Here is a 15,078-nt window from a genome sequence, read left to right on the forward strand (position 1 = left end):
GCCTCTTCCCCAAGGAACAGTAGGCTTATTATTGGGATGAAGTTCTTCTGCTCTAAAAGGACTTATGATAAGTCCTGGGGAAATTGATCCTGATTATGAAGGTGAAATAAAAATTATAGCCAGTTCTCCAAAGGGTATATCAGTAATTTCACCAGGAGATAGAATAGCACAGTTACTAATAATACCCAGCCTGCATGATAAATTTTCCAGTTGTACTGTAGAAAGAGGTTCCAGGGGATTAGGCTCCACAGGTGTAGATTGGGCTATGCTTTCTTTAAATTTAGATTCTCACCCCATGCTAAAACTAAATATTCAAGGACATGAATTTAATGGGCTTCTGGATACAAGTGCAGACCTTAGCATCATCTCTCGTCAAGAATGGCCAAAACATTGGCCATTACAATAAGCCACTCAAATGCTTCGAGGCCTATGATTGGTGACTAATCCTCATAGAAGTGCAATGGTATTAGATTGGAAGGATCCTGAAGGATATGAAGGAACTATACAGCCATATGTATTGGATAATCTTCCCATAAATTTATGGGGACAAGATGTCCTAGATCAATTAGGACTAACATTAACAAAGAACATCAGTACAAATGTACCCACTATTATGGCTAGACAAAGTTTTAGGAAAGGATAAAGATTAGAAAAACAAGAACAAGTTATAGCAGCACCAATACAAATAGATCAAGGAATGGACAGACATGAGTTGGATTTTCATATTTTCTCTACAATAGAAGAAATTACAAATTTTCATAAAAGGTTCCATGTCAAAGCTAATACTTTACAAAAGCGTTTTAAAATACCTAAGGAACAAGCTAGACAAATAATAAAACAATGTCAAAATTTTGTTTTAGTGTCTTCTAGAATGTTACATAATTTTTTTCTTTAGCCATTATTGCCAGAATTCCTATCTTCATCCCAGTTCCAGTGAAGACAAAGATAAAACAAATCTACAGCTTCTGCAATAGCTATCACCGAACTGCTTGCAGAACTTGCCTGGACTATGTATCACTTGTATGCATTGTGAACTCACTTGTATGCATTGTGAACTATCTTTTGGTGCAGCGACTTGCAGTAGTGTTGGGGTATTTTTGCTGATGGTATCATCGGTGGTACAATTTTTCCAAAAGGAGCTGTCAATTTTCTTGGTGTATCTTCCTCCCTTCTGCTTGTGATGGTCATTCAGCTAAAAATTGGGGGCCAACAGAGGTGAGGCAAAGAACCTCATCCCCCCCGCTGGTACAAAGACCTATCCACAGGTGTGGCTGTATGCTGGAACAGTAGTCAATGACGGGTAAGATCCAATTGCAATGGTACCAACCTAAGACAGGAGGCTGACGCCTTGAGGTCAGCTCATCCGATGACAGGTAAGGACCATATGTAGTATTGGACAACCTAAGGCAGGCACAGTCCCTAAGCCACATGCTTGTTGTTTAAACAGAGAGGGGAGATGTTGAGAGCCACAGCCGAAGGGGCCCCAGTGAATTTCCAGCTGCCAGCAAACTTCCAGCTGCCAGCTAATGATTGGCTCACAGCGGCCCCAGCAAAATTCTAGCTGCCAACTGATTGGCTCCTCCGCAGTGATGCTAATTGGGCTGTTTCCCCACCCTTTCAGACCATGGAGCTGCTCATTGGGGGACTTTTTTTTGGCTCCGCACATGCAACCCAGCCAATGGGCCTCGAGAGCAGGAGGGGTGGGGGAGGTTGAGAGGCTTGTGGGAAGCCGGTGGTGGCAGTTGTGCTCTGAGGGTTTTCCTGAAGAGCTGTGTTGTGCAGTGTGTGTGTTCTAAAAATAAAGTTTGTTTCTTTTGACAAGTGGCTCCTGAATTGTGCCCAGCCAGACTTCAGCAAACTTTGAGGTTCTCAGCAGGTGTAGGATCCCCTACATTACTGTATTGTAAGATTATCACTGTACCTGTTCTTCTGTAAAGTTAGATTGAGGAACAGTGTATTGTTAGGGTTAATAACATGGTCGATTTCGGTTAGGTATCATTCTGCTGGATGAATACTGGTATTGGGAACCTGCGATATTTATAAGAACATATAGGTGAAATATAAGTATGGAAACAGAAATCTAGGTAAGATTCGAAGCACAGAAGGGCATTAGACACTTAATTGAGATACACAGGTTTGAATTATGTTCTTAACAGATGTATCAGATAAATCAATATACAATGGCATAGCATCTTGCACCTTGGATTATTGAATGTAGTAGAGAACATCCAGTCAGAATGGGACAGCCGGCAGGATTAGGAAGATAGTTGGTAGGTTTAGGAAGAAGAGTGAGTATAGGATTTGGACCAAAAGCTCTTTTACAATAGGGTTTCTGTAAGAGAGTGAATGTAAATATAAGCACATTTGAAGAGTCAGTCACAGTGATGAACTGGAAAAAATATGTAGGAAAGCAGATATCAACATAGACATTAGGAAATCAGACAAAGTATAAAGTGTGTGATAGGATTAGACATTTTCAACAGGGGGAGGTTGAATATATAATCTTAGGAAGAAACAAATATGTTTCTTAAGAAACCAATAGGATTGAAATTTGAAAGCATTAGACAATATGGACATGGTTGTTTTTAGTAATCCATGCTCACCTTAAATTTAGGCTTTGGTACAATCATAAGTGTGACCTTTGCATTTTGTGTCCAGAATATTACTGTGATGAAATGAATATGTAGATCAGGTGACATGAGTATTTCTTCCACCCTTTCTGGGAGCAATGTTTTGCAGACCTATAAATTAGTATTTGGGATACAAATAGGTGTGCCCTGTATCTATGAATAGAGAGAAGATGCATGAATAGACCATACTGTCAATAAATAATATAACTGTTTCCAACTTTAAATAATGGATTGAATTGATATCTGAAAATATACATGAAATCTCATATTGATATACCTACATTAATTCCAACCAGTTATACATCTAATGGTAATATTAAGGTTACTCTTGATCATGAAGATTGTGGGATTTTGCTTCAAAAATGATTATGGAAATTGCAATTAATATGTTTGTAAAGAAGTCTCATGAAAAGGCCAGTCAAGAAACATGGAGGAATACATGTGTTCTGAAGCAGGAAGTGATTGAAAGTGAATCAAATGCCTATAAATTTGTGAACTTGTGGATGAAAGGATATATCCTATGATGTACATGAACTGAAGAAATAGTAATGTACCAATGTTGAATAAAAATTAACAACAAATTACACATCATGTCCCATAGGAATCTACTTGCATTGATGTTAAACTGGGGTCAGTTACTGCAGAAACTTTAGGAATTTTATGCACCACTCACTGAAGTTAGTTTTCAGTACTAGGAAACAAATATGTATTTCAGGAAAATGAATATTTCTGAGAATAATCTTGTGAAAAGTTGATTTTAAATCCACATACATGAAGATGAATGAATTTAGGGAGTGTATAATAAGACACATATATTTCATATTTTGAAAAATCTGTAGAGTATATATATATACACACACACACACATTAAAAATAGAAATATATATGCCAATCGAAATTCATCATGGAATATATATCATCCACAGGTCCAAAAATATTCATTTTATTGAACATGGTTTTATGTATAATGTGGTTCAATTATGAAGCTTACCCATAGGTTGAATTTTCAATTCCATCAGCTTTTAGGGGAGTGATGTCTTTCACAATTTGTATCTGCCAAAGTCAGCAGCCTCACAAGAATGTACGTGTGATACCAGGTAGGATTCTATCTATGCATATAAAAATGCATGTATTGAATAGGCTACAGAGAAAGGGAGACAGAAATTTACGTATTTGTTAGTTTTCAAAACTCATGGAGAAGTATTACAATGAAAAGTTGACTAGATTTATAACACATAGCCTTGATAAAGCAAAAGGCAAGTCCAAGTATACACCATGCCTCCTATGAACTGCCTGTACTTATTTTCTATTAGGTTTATTTTTCTCCATCATGTTAGAATTAGTAGTCAGAGTCTAGTAGGGTATGGGTTAGTTTCAGAGATTCCATATTTCGAATGAAAAATAGGAAAATGAATCCAATGTGTATGCAAATATGTGCTACACAAAAATCTTCCCACTCTAATCTAGAATAATGCCTTGACATTAACATTGCCACAAGTAAGACGCAATTAGAGGAGAAGAGGAAGAAAATCTGTGAAGACATATGTGGAATGAAAAATGCTCAGGAGTTCACAACCTAGGAGGTGGTAGAGGAGATTCCAAAAGTAAGGGACAAGGTAAACACTCCACAAACATGGAGCTCTGCTGGCCTAATGACTTCTTGAGAAACTGCCTCCGAGGTTGGGCACTTGAAATATATGTTGTTGTCAGTAGCTTTCGCTTCCTTTGTAGTAAGTCCATCAAAGCTGGGTCTGCATCTATGTGACCAGGAGGACATGGTTTCTTATTTTCCAAGGAACATGAGGCAGCAGTGCTGAATCCTCTCTTTGTAGATAAACTTTGGCCACTGGGGGCTTAGTGTCTCCCCATGTGGACTGTGAAGCCATTTGGTCATCCTTCACTTTTCATGGAGTTTCTTCAGCTGCACTGGGAATTTGGTATTTCTTTCACAGAATACATGGGGTTCAACTGGGACACATTGCTGGATGGAGTACTGTTACATGTTGTGGGTCAGGGTCTGCAGAAGAATACACCAACCGGACTGCTATTCCATACATCTTGCCCCCTTGACCATAGCAACTTGATTCTGAACATTGCCCCAAAACCTTTCAACATAATAAGATGCCTTTACATATAAGGGTCTGCTGGCTGCACCATGTCAATCACAAGTCATTTGGAAGCCAATGGCAGACCACAAGTCCCCAACACAAATGTTTTATCACACACCTGCACTCCATTGCTCAAGGCCCACTTCTCAGTAGGCTCCAACTTACTGGCATGTCTTTCTATACCATTTTCATGAAATCCAGTCAATCAAGGCACGGTGTGGTACAGTCATGATCAGCAACAGGACATCCAAAAGTTCTCCAGTGCCACCTGGTCATGGGAATTTCAAAAATTTCATGGTATTTATCTAGCCATATTTCAAGGATGAAGTAGGAGGCACTCTTTGTTTCAATTTATTCAGGAACCATTAAATGGTGTGGAATCTCCTTTCAATGAAAGCTTTGGAGAACTCTCGCAGGCAAGTCTTCCCAAAGAGTGTCCAAAAGGTCACATGAAGCCAGGCCCATTGTGACCTACCATGTGAGGCCCATGTGTGTTTTTACTCTCAACTATGGCTGCCAAGTCTATAAAATAAAATAATGTGATATCCTGGCTGAGATTCCCAGTACTGTGTGGAAAGCAACCCTGGGCCTAGATCTCAGTTTCCAAGTGCAAATCTCATGCATGGACTCCTAAAATCCCAACAGAATTCATGGCAATACTTCTCTGAGGTCAGTTCCAGAACTCAGTCTCTAAGGGGAATCACACCAGAATTCAAGCTGAGGTTGACCCAGTCATCTCTTTCGACTGCCTCACTAATGATCACAATTCAAACCAAAACACTCCCACATGAACCTCATCTTCTTCCATATAGACACTCATCTTAACCCCTGGCTGGAGGTTTCCAATAAGGGCATACCCCAAGACAGTGTCCAAAATAAGCTTTCTTGCCCCTCATTTGCCTAAAGTCAGGGTGGCCTGGACACCCTTCCTGAGAACCAGGAGTGTTCAAATATGCCCTCTATTAATACTGCTCCACTTCTCAAATTTAAGGCCTACTGACTTTCGGGTATAGATTATTTATGTGAATTTGATTCATGAGAAAAAACAAGCACCTATGGACTAGCCTCTGCATGACTTTGAAGAACTCATTTGACCCAAAGGATCCCTAGTCTCACCTCACAGAGGTCAGAAATTTTACAGAGGAAGGCAAGAGACTTCATCCACAATGACTGCACTTTTTGCCATTTTTGTTTTAGATCCACACATGGGATCTTTATTTACTTTCATCAGGTGCTGACAATCTAAGCCACAGCCTCACACAGGGCCAAGAGGCTGATTCAGACACATCCCGTTACAAAGCAATTGACCAAACAACCATTGGTGATGCCCCTTCATTTCCATTGGGAAACTGTTTTTTTCAGACTTCACAAAGGGGTAGCCTGAGGCAAAGACCTTCCTGACATTCAGGGCAACAGAACAATAGGTAAGAAAAAGGCCCAAAGCAGGGTTTCTCCACTGAGACTTTATTGGTCACACAGATATCTGAGTTTTCTGAGATGCTCCGCATTCCTTCAGCTATCCAGTACATGGCCATGTCACAGAGCTTGGAGGTAGTACATATCGTGGACACAAAACCATGAGCCTGTGCTGGAAAGTGGCCTGAATTCAGGAAGAATACAAAAACTTAGGAAGATAAGTAAGTGTTGCCCATCAATAAGGCAAGCCACAGTCCTTTCATACATTGGGCAGGATGAACGCTGGGAAGCTTTCCACTAGAAAGGACACATCCATTTGTTGCAGTAATTCACTTGCAGGTCAGCATGGGAAAAGAAAGAAAAAGAAGAAGCAGAGCAAGCGAAGCAGCAGCAGAAAAAAAAAGTCCTTTATTGTGTACAAGCAATCTTTTTATAGTATTGTGAACAAAGAAGGCAGCCTTCCAGCATCAATAAATCAGGTCTTTCAGCTAATTAAACATAGCATATAGAAGTTTTACTTTCTAATCAGAAGTGACCTGCTTCTCATGACTAATCTATTCTTGGCTCGGAGTATGTTGAGCTCTGCTCTTTGTTAAGAACAGATAATAAAATTTTTCTCAGCGCCCTCCTAGCCCACTTGGCAGAACATCCCGTTTGCAGGCAAGTTCTCCCAAGGACAGCAGACACCTCGTTTTCAAGCATGTCTGTTGTTACCTATCTAAACCTTGAAGGAGCCTCTCATCTGCGAGCAGGCTCTCCCAAGGACAGCAAACATCTCGTTTTCAAGCATGTCCGCTGTTGCCTTTCGATATCTTGACAGAATATCCTGTTTGCAGGCAAACTCCATCAAGGACAGTAATAGTAACACAGTTACATCTGATTCTCTACATCTCCCTCCTTTTGTTTTTGTAAATGAGCCATAGCAGAAGCGATAAGGGAGGTTTCATGTTTCAATTGCCTTCACTTTTTCCAGCATTGGAAGACTATATACAAAACAAAACACAAAACAAGAATTATTACCTAAGTGTTACCTAAAGAAGATGACAACAAGGTAGAAAAATGACTTAAAGGATTTAAATTAGCAATACTTGAAGACAATTTTTGTAAAATGTCAGATCCTGTTAGTTCAGGTAATGTCTTACTAAAGGTGTCCATAATAGTCTTTTCCAAATTCATAATTTCTAAAGTTAAATTTTGATGTCCATTTAACCATCTTTTAACAGTTTCCAGGAATCACTGGTATTACATGGCACAGGAGTCACACAAATATGAGAAGAATTCCAGTCACACTTCAGTACACTTCTGGTAGCCAAGATAGTCACTTGATCGCCAAGCCAGGAAACAGTATGTTGTAAATTGATCACATCTGTAGCCAATTGAGAGTCTAAGTCCTTTTGTTGTTGCCACAATAAATGAGCATCTTGACGCCATGTTCTCACGAAATCCGCAGTTTGAATGCCTTGATGTAAAGCAATGCCAGCTACTGCAGCAGTGGCAGTTACAGAAGCAACTGCAAGGATTGAAGCTATAACTATTCCTATTAATCGTCGAGAGTGGTGTAACAAAACTTGAACAGCATTATACAAATGAGTAACAGACAATGAATCAGCCCAAGGACGAGTCAAATTAACAGGCACCCAAAATTCTGTGCGAGCTTTAACAATGACTAAAGAATAATTATTAATTTCTATTAATTCCCAATTACTTCTATTTACATATTGAGTAAGATAACAGTCTATACATGATATTGTTCCCCAAGTTACATTCCATTCCCAGTTTCCAATCATAAGAGAATAAGGGAATTTAACACATGCAGAAGCAAAATAAGTCAGATTATTATGAAGATGTACTTCAAAAGGAGAGGAACGGGATACATCTAACGTGAAATTTCCAGTCCATACAGTGAGTTTCCCAGATACTGCCCATAATTTCCATATATCCCCTTGAATATTGGGAAACCTTATATGCTGTAACATTGGAGGGACCAAAGCATAATGTTGCATTTTAATTGTCTCATTACCCCAAGCATTTATTGTCCCATTATGTCGATGCCATCTTAAAGTACGATTTGACCAACTTTCTATAAATTCAGAATGATGAGGACTCCAATCAACTATAGTGATATTTTGATATTTGACTACTGTTTTAGGGTGATGATCACAGCATTTTTCCCACTCTAAATGAGTTAAAAAGGTTTCAAAATATTTAGCTGAACCTAAAGGAAGATGAGTTCTGACAAAGCATTCTTCAGATGATAGGGATGATTGATTAACATATACACCAGAGGTATTAAATCCTCGGGAAGATATCATGACAGTAAAAACAGCAGTAGAATAACTACAATAATTAACTCCCTAACTATTATAGGAATGAGTGTCATTATGCGCTATAAGAGGTAAACAGAAAGAACGAGCCCCTATACACAATGGGACTCCTTCAACAGCTACAGTTATATTTGAAATATTATACAGATTTTTATGGAATGGAATATCTTCAATTCCCCCACATACAGGAGCGGGGAAAAAATTAGTATTATTAGTACACACACGAACTTCAGGTTCTCCCCAGGAAACACCGCGCACCAAAGGAGGGTTAGGAACATAGGCCCAATAAGCAAAAGAATGAGCAGAAACTATACTTACCTGGCAATTAATAATGGCAAGCATAGCTAATAAAAAATTAATAAGATTTAAAGGCTGATTTGCCCTTAGAAGGGTTTTTTTCAGCTTCTTGAGTCAACTTTTTCATCTGTCCCCATGTTGGGGGGTCTGCTGTTCTCGTTGCCATCGTAGAAGTTCTCTGCATTGCCAGCTCCTGAAATTGTCTGACAAATGGGTTGCTCATTCTGCAATTTCATAAGTCTTGAAGGTACCCAGAAAGGTGTTTTACCTGTAGAAATAAGAGCAAACCCCCTTCCCATGTGGTGCAACAACCCAGAAATCCATTCTTTATTATCATCCCTATACCATATAGGTATTTCTGATTTTAGAAATAATGGCTGAGATTTAAATGTAGAGAGATGTTGCTGAGCTGCAGGAACCTCGGAGGCTGACCAGACATTTAAAAAATTTAAAGTTAGTAAAGTTTTATGAATTATATTTTGAGGTGTATAAGCCATAGCCATATCCCCCCTTTTTATTTTTATTTATTTATTTTTTTAAAGAGAGAGTGAGAGGAGAGAGAGAGAGAGAGAGAGAGAGAGAGAGAGAGAGAGAGAGAATTTTTAATATTTATTTTTTTAGTTCTCGGCGGACACAACATCTTTGTTGGTATGTGGTGCTGAGGATCGAACCGGGCTGCACGCATGCCAGGCGAGTGCGCTACCGCTTGAGCCACATCCCCAGCCCCTTTATTTTTAATATATATTCTCTTAACGTACGATTTGCCCTTTCTATTATAGCTTGACCCTGACTATTATAAGGAATACCAAATGTATGTGTAATGTCATACTTATGTAAAAATGAATGTAATTTTTGTGATGTGTATGCAGGTGCATTGTCAGTTTTAAGTTCTCTAGGAATACCCATGATAGCAAAACAAGATAATAAATGAGAAATGACTGCATCAGCCTTTTCAGAAGATAATGCTGTGGCCCATTGAAAATGAGTATGAGTGTCAATAGTATGATGTACATATCTTTGTCTTCCAAATGACTGAATTATAACAACATCCATTTGCCAAAGGGCATTAGGATGGAGTCCCCGTGGATTAACACCAGGAGGACAGTATGGAACATTAAAAGGAGCACATGATGAACAGTTAGCTACAATTTCACGTGCTTGTTTTTGAGTTATTTTGTATTTTTTTGTAAAGACCTTTAGTGTTAGTGTGATGCAAAACATGTTCTAGATGAGCCTTTTGTAAGGGGAATAATAGATGATCAACATTTTGATTTTTTCTAGTTAATGGTCCTGGCAGTGTAGAATGTGCTCTAATATGAGTAAAATATATTGAAATTTGGCCTACTATTATTGTTGTTATTTTTACATGTAGTCAGATATGACATAGAGTCTTAGGTAAGTAGGGCTCTTTATAAATTTAAGTAAAGTGTTGTAGTTTTAAAGTTTATTTTATTTTTTAAATATTATATTATAAATTGTATATAAATAATTGTTTAAGTTTATTTGAGTAAAAACTAACACAATATGATAACACATCTAAAACATGAAATAAGGAAGGCTGAAAGCTTTTAGCCTTTTTTTAGAAAAATAGAAAAATGTTTTTGTGTTTTATAATATTAACCTTTATGTAGATAAGGCTCTCATTAACTTAAAAAATACATTTAAATTGTACCTCAGTGTAAAAAGTAACATAAAACTTTATATATCTTATTGATAATAGGCCCAGTTACAGAACATTAAATGATATAAATAAATCTCCAATATGTTATTTTTATAAGCCTAAAATTACCATGCAACCTTTTGGAAAACACCAGCTTGATATAATTTTTTTAAGCTTTTATCTTAATGACTTATATACCTGGAAAATATGAACACATTTAATATACAAAGAAGAGTAATAGTACCATAATTACTATTGATGTTTTTATATTAATTAAGTTTAGCTCTTAAAGAAATAACATATTAGAATATTGCAAAATAACAGTTGTTGTTTAACCATATCTGTATAATCCTTAATTTTTTCAAGATTATTTGTTCAAAAATTTACATATATAGCCAATGTACACAGACCTTCTTTATCACTTATTTAAAACTATATAGCCAACATACATAGACCTTCTTTATCATTTGTTTAATTTTTTTTATTTACTCATTTTCAGAAACACATTTTTTTATTAAATCCATACCTAGAACCTTTTAATTTTTTTTAAACCCCTTCTTTATTTACACTTTGAAATAATCCTTGTGAATTTTTTAATTTAGGCAAATTATTCCATTTTAATAAGAGATATTTTGTTATTTGTAGTACACAATTAATCACATTTGTTTACCATATTATGAAAATATAGTGTCTAAATATTAGGGATGATAAAGAACCATTTATTTATTTATTTATTTATTCATATTATTTACCAACTTAAAAAATTATTAATAATGTTATCTAATGTAATTTAAGGAGTTAAAAGCATTTAATGGTATATTTAACATTTAGCATATTAAAATAAATCAATGTAAATCTGTAAATCAATCAGATATTTAACAAATACTCATAAACAAATTATCTTATGTCTAATTAATTTACTTATTTTATCAAAACATTAGACAAGTATAATGAACCGTGTTAGCCATTTTTTGTTGTTGTTGTTGAAGAAAAGTCTAGAACCAAAGCACATCAGTCATTAACATGTTAAATACATCTTAATTTGTATCTGTTTACCCAATTTAAATTGAACCATTTAAATCAGTGAATTAAAAATATTTGGATCCATTTTTTTTATGAGCACTCTTTACATATATATCAATCTTTTTATCATGTACATGATATATGGACATACGCACAAACAGACATACAACATATAATACAAATGTGCACACATAACACAATAAAGGCCTTGTAGCTATTTTAGGTGAAATTTCCATTGTAATATTTAAATATTCCACAGTTGATCAAAAATAGAACTGATCAGAAAAACATTAACTTAGGTCTGTAGGATCAAATTTATGAGCTCAAAAAATACAGAATCTAGGAAAAAGCAAGAGTCCTAGAAAAAATGACTGGTCAGTAATTAGAAAGAATCATAAAATTTATTTATATATTTTATTTTATTTTTTATAATCCTTTTTAAAATGACCTGCTTTTCCACAATTGAAATAAGTTCCTGATTTATTAGGTTTAAGGGCTCCAGCCATGGCTGCAGCAAAAACAGAAACTTTGATGTTTAATTCTTCCCACTCCAGCATAAGCTCTCACATATTCACTCAATGAGGCGTTTTGCCCTTTTAATGGCCCCAAAATATGCTTACATTTAGGATTTGCATTTTCAAATGCTAATGTTTCCAATAATACCTTTGCTATTTGATCTTGACTCATTGCCCTCATTACAAAAGTACATGGTCTTGCAAGAAAATTAGTGTAAGTTTCAGTAGCCCCTTGTATAGTTGTGCTTGAGGTTGTGCTTGACCAGTGGGTATCACACATCTCTAAGCTCTTAAGAAAACCTGTCAAACTTGTTGAAGATCTGGATCTGTATATTGAGCCTGTCTCTAAGGGCAGGGTAATTACTTTCCCCCATTAACTTATCCTCTATAGGTCCCGGGGGATTTTGAGCTTCACTCTCTCCAGCTTGTTTTTGTGCCTCATCTTTCCATCACCTTCTCAATTGTAACTACTGAGATCCCTCCAAAACTGTTTTGGTTAATGCCTCCCAATCCAAAGGAATAAGTAGTTTAGAAGTTCCCAAATTTTCTAACATACCTAACACAAAAGGAGACTGAGGGCCATATTGAGAGACTGCAGCTTTTAAATCCCTAATAAACTTGTATTCCACTGCTGTATAGTGAACATCAATCATTTGGGGATTTTGAAGGTTTTGTTGTCTAGTTATAGGAAACAAATGTGGTGGATCAACAAATCCACCAGGCGGATCTGCAAGATCATCATCATCATGTATCATAGTAAGAGGAAATGAAAAACATTGTTGTTTTCTACCCACATTAACTCTATACTCTGTCATTGGAAAGAGAGAAACATTAGAAGGAGTAGTAGGTTTAAGAGAGGACCTTTGCTTTTTTAATTTCATTTTATCCACAAAGGCCCTCCATAATTTCTTTCATATTGGAGTCACTATCTGAATTTTTTGAATCTTCCTCATCACCCAGATCTGATTTAGGAGAGTCATCTATAGTATCACAAATATCTTCCTTGGGCTCCATTTTGTTAACCTTATTATCAGATTCTGATGTATTAACTTGACTTTCACAAAGAGAGCCCTTTTCATTATTGCTTTCTAATAATTGTAATGCCTGAGTAATAGCACTACACAATGTCCAAATCTTTAAAGAAATAACATTTCCAGCCTGATGCTGCTTACGGAGCTCTTTCTGAACCAATTTCCATTCCCCTAAATTTAACTGGACCTTAGTTTGATACTGGAACCAGTGACAATGACATTCTATAATTTTAAATAACTCCTTGAGTCTCTTATGAGATGTTTTCACAACTATGGAATATAATAATCCTTGTAGTAACTCCACATATTGTTCCTTTAAGGACAGGGAGTTTCCCATGTTAGTTCTGAAAGTTCCCCCTAAAGTTTCTTTCAACCTGGGGCAATACCTTTCGATATTTGTCAGTTGGTTTAGAAATGGGAAAAATGGCTCATTTCATGAATAAATATTTGCCTGCGGTTCTCTACTTTGCAGACTCAAACAGGGATTAAAAGGTAAAGATTGGCAGGAGGGAGTGAGGAGGCTTTTAGGCAAAAGCAGTGTGTGTGTTACAGCTCCATACACTGAGAATGCAATTTCTGCTTTGTTACAAGTAAAATCGGTTATGAGTAGCCCTTTGTAGGTGCTGCTAAAGAGAGCCAATCTAGTAGAAAAACCTCAGGCTTTGAACTAAAAATATCTAAACTTGGATCACTTATTTAAAAGAGTGGGTAGCTTTTGTATGGGGCTTGACATGTTTCAGCATGTCAGTTTACCCATCTGTGAAATGGGGACCAGTGCATGCAAAGTACCATGTCTAGAACCTGGCCTGCAATAGATGATCAGCACTAGGGTTTGTTTCTCTCAAGTTTATCTGAAGGGGTGGGGAGAGGAATTTGATAGGACATGACTAATTTCAAGCAAATCAGAACTGTTCCATGTCAGAAGACTAGTTTGAAGCAGGCAATTCGGAGCATTTTATTTGGTTAAACATGCTTGCCACCCCAAAACATAATACTACCACCATCTCCACCACCACTGCCACCAATAGCAATGGCAGAAGTAGCAACAGCACAACCATCAATAGGCGGCTTCCCTTAGTACATGTAGTCAGGGAGGAAAGGTTTAGCCTTTTTACTAAAGGGCCCAGGAAAGCATGGTTTCTGCAGAAAGATGTTCATAAGTGCACACAGATACCCATGCATATGTGTATACACTATGAGAACACTGTGTCTCAGCCTTGTTAGACCAACATGTTCACTTAAGTGCTGGTATCTCTCTCTAAGTTGCATAAATATTTTAATTGCAGAAAAAAAGTGTTGATATATGCAGATCGTATGGTTTCTTCACCAAAAGAGATATTAGTTTATAGATTCTGGACTTCAACTTTCATGGACTTGTAGAGGAAAAGCTGTTTTATACTGAATTATGTAGGATGATAACTCTGTCCTACCAATGAAAGTAATAGTTGATTTAACAATAATGAAAACAACAAAAACCAACACTAAAGCTAATGTATACTGAATGCTAACTTTTGCCAGGCAGGTGGGCAATTCTTTAAATTTAAAGAACCTATATTTTGTGGTTGTCAGGGGGAAAAGAAAAAGATTCCATGAACGTAACTTGTCCACGAATGTAGTTCAAACATGGTAGTGGTATTGGAAACTGAGAAATCGTATGTCCTTTGGGATTGTTATGGCCAGCACGAGTTTAAGATTGTTTTCTATTTCTACCCCCTTGACTTACATATGAGGAAACTTATCCTGATTGGTTCACCTCCCTTCTCAGATGTCTCATGTGGATTCATGGGAACTTTTCTCCTAAGATGTAGTACTCAATTTTTAACATGGAAGATGCTTTGCTACAAGTATAATTATTTAACTGACTTCAAAGGTCCTTTATCTGGAAGAATTTATCATATTGACAGTTTAGGCATCATAATCTTTGAAGACACAGTAGTCTTGGGAGGAAGCGTCTTAAAATGTTGGGAAGCAGTTTTAGGTAAAGGACTTGGAAAAAGAATGCATCTCTTTGTCACTCCACCTTTTTCCCTATGATTTTCAAGATTTGTTCACCTACACTTCCTGCCTCCAGTGC

This window comes from Spermophilus citellus, assembly GCF_964194105.1.
Source record: "Spermophilus citellus genome assembly, contig: SCAFFOLD_55, whole genome shotgun sequence".
Lineage (NCBI taxonomy): Eukaryota > Metazoa > Chordata > Mammalia > Rodentia > Sciuridae > Spermophilus > Spermophilus citellus.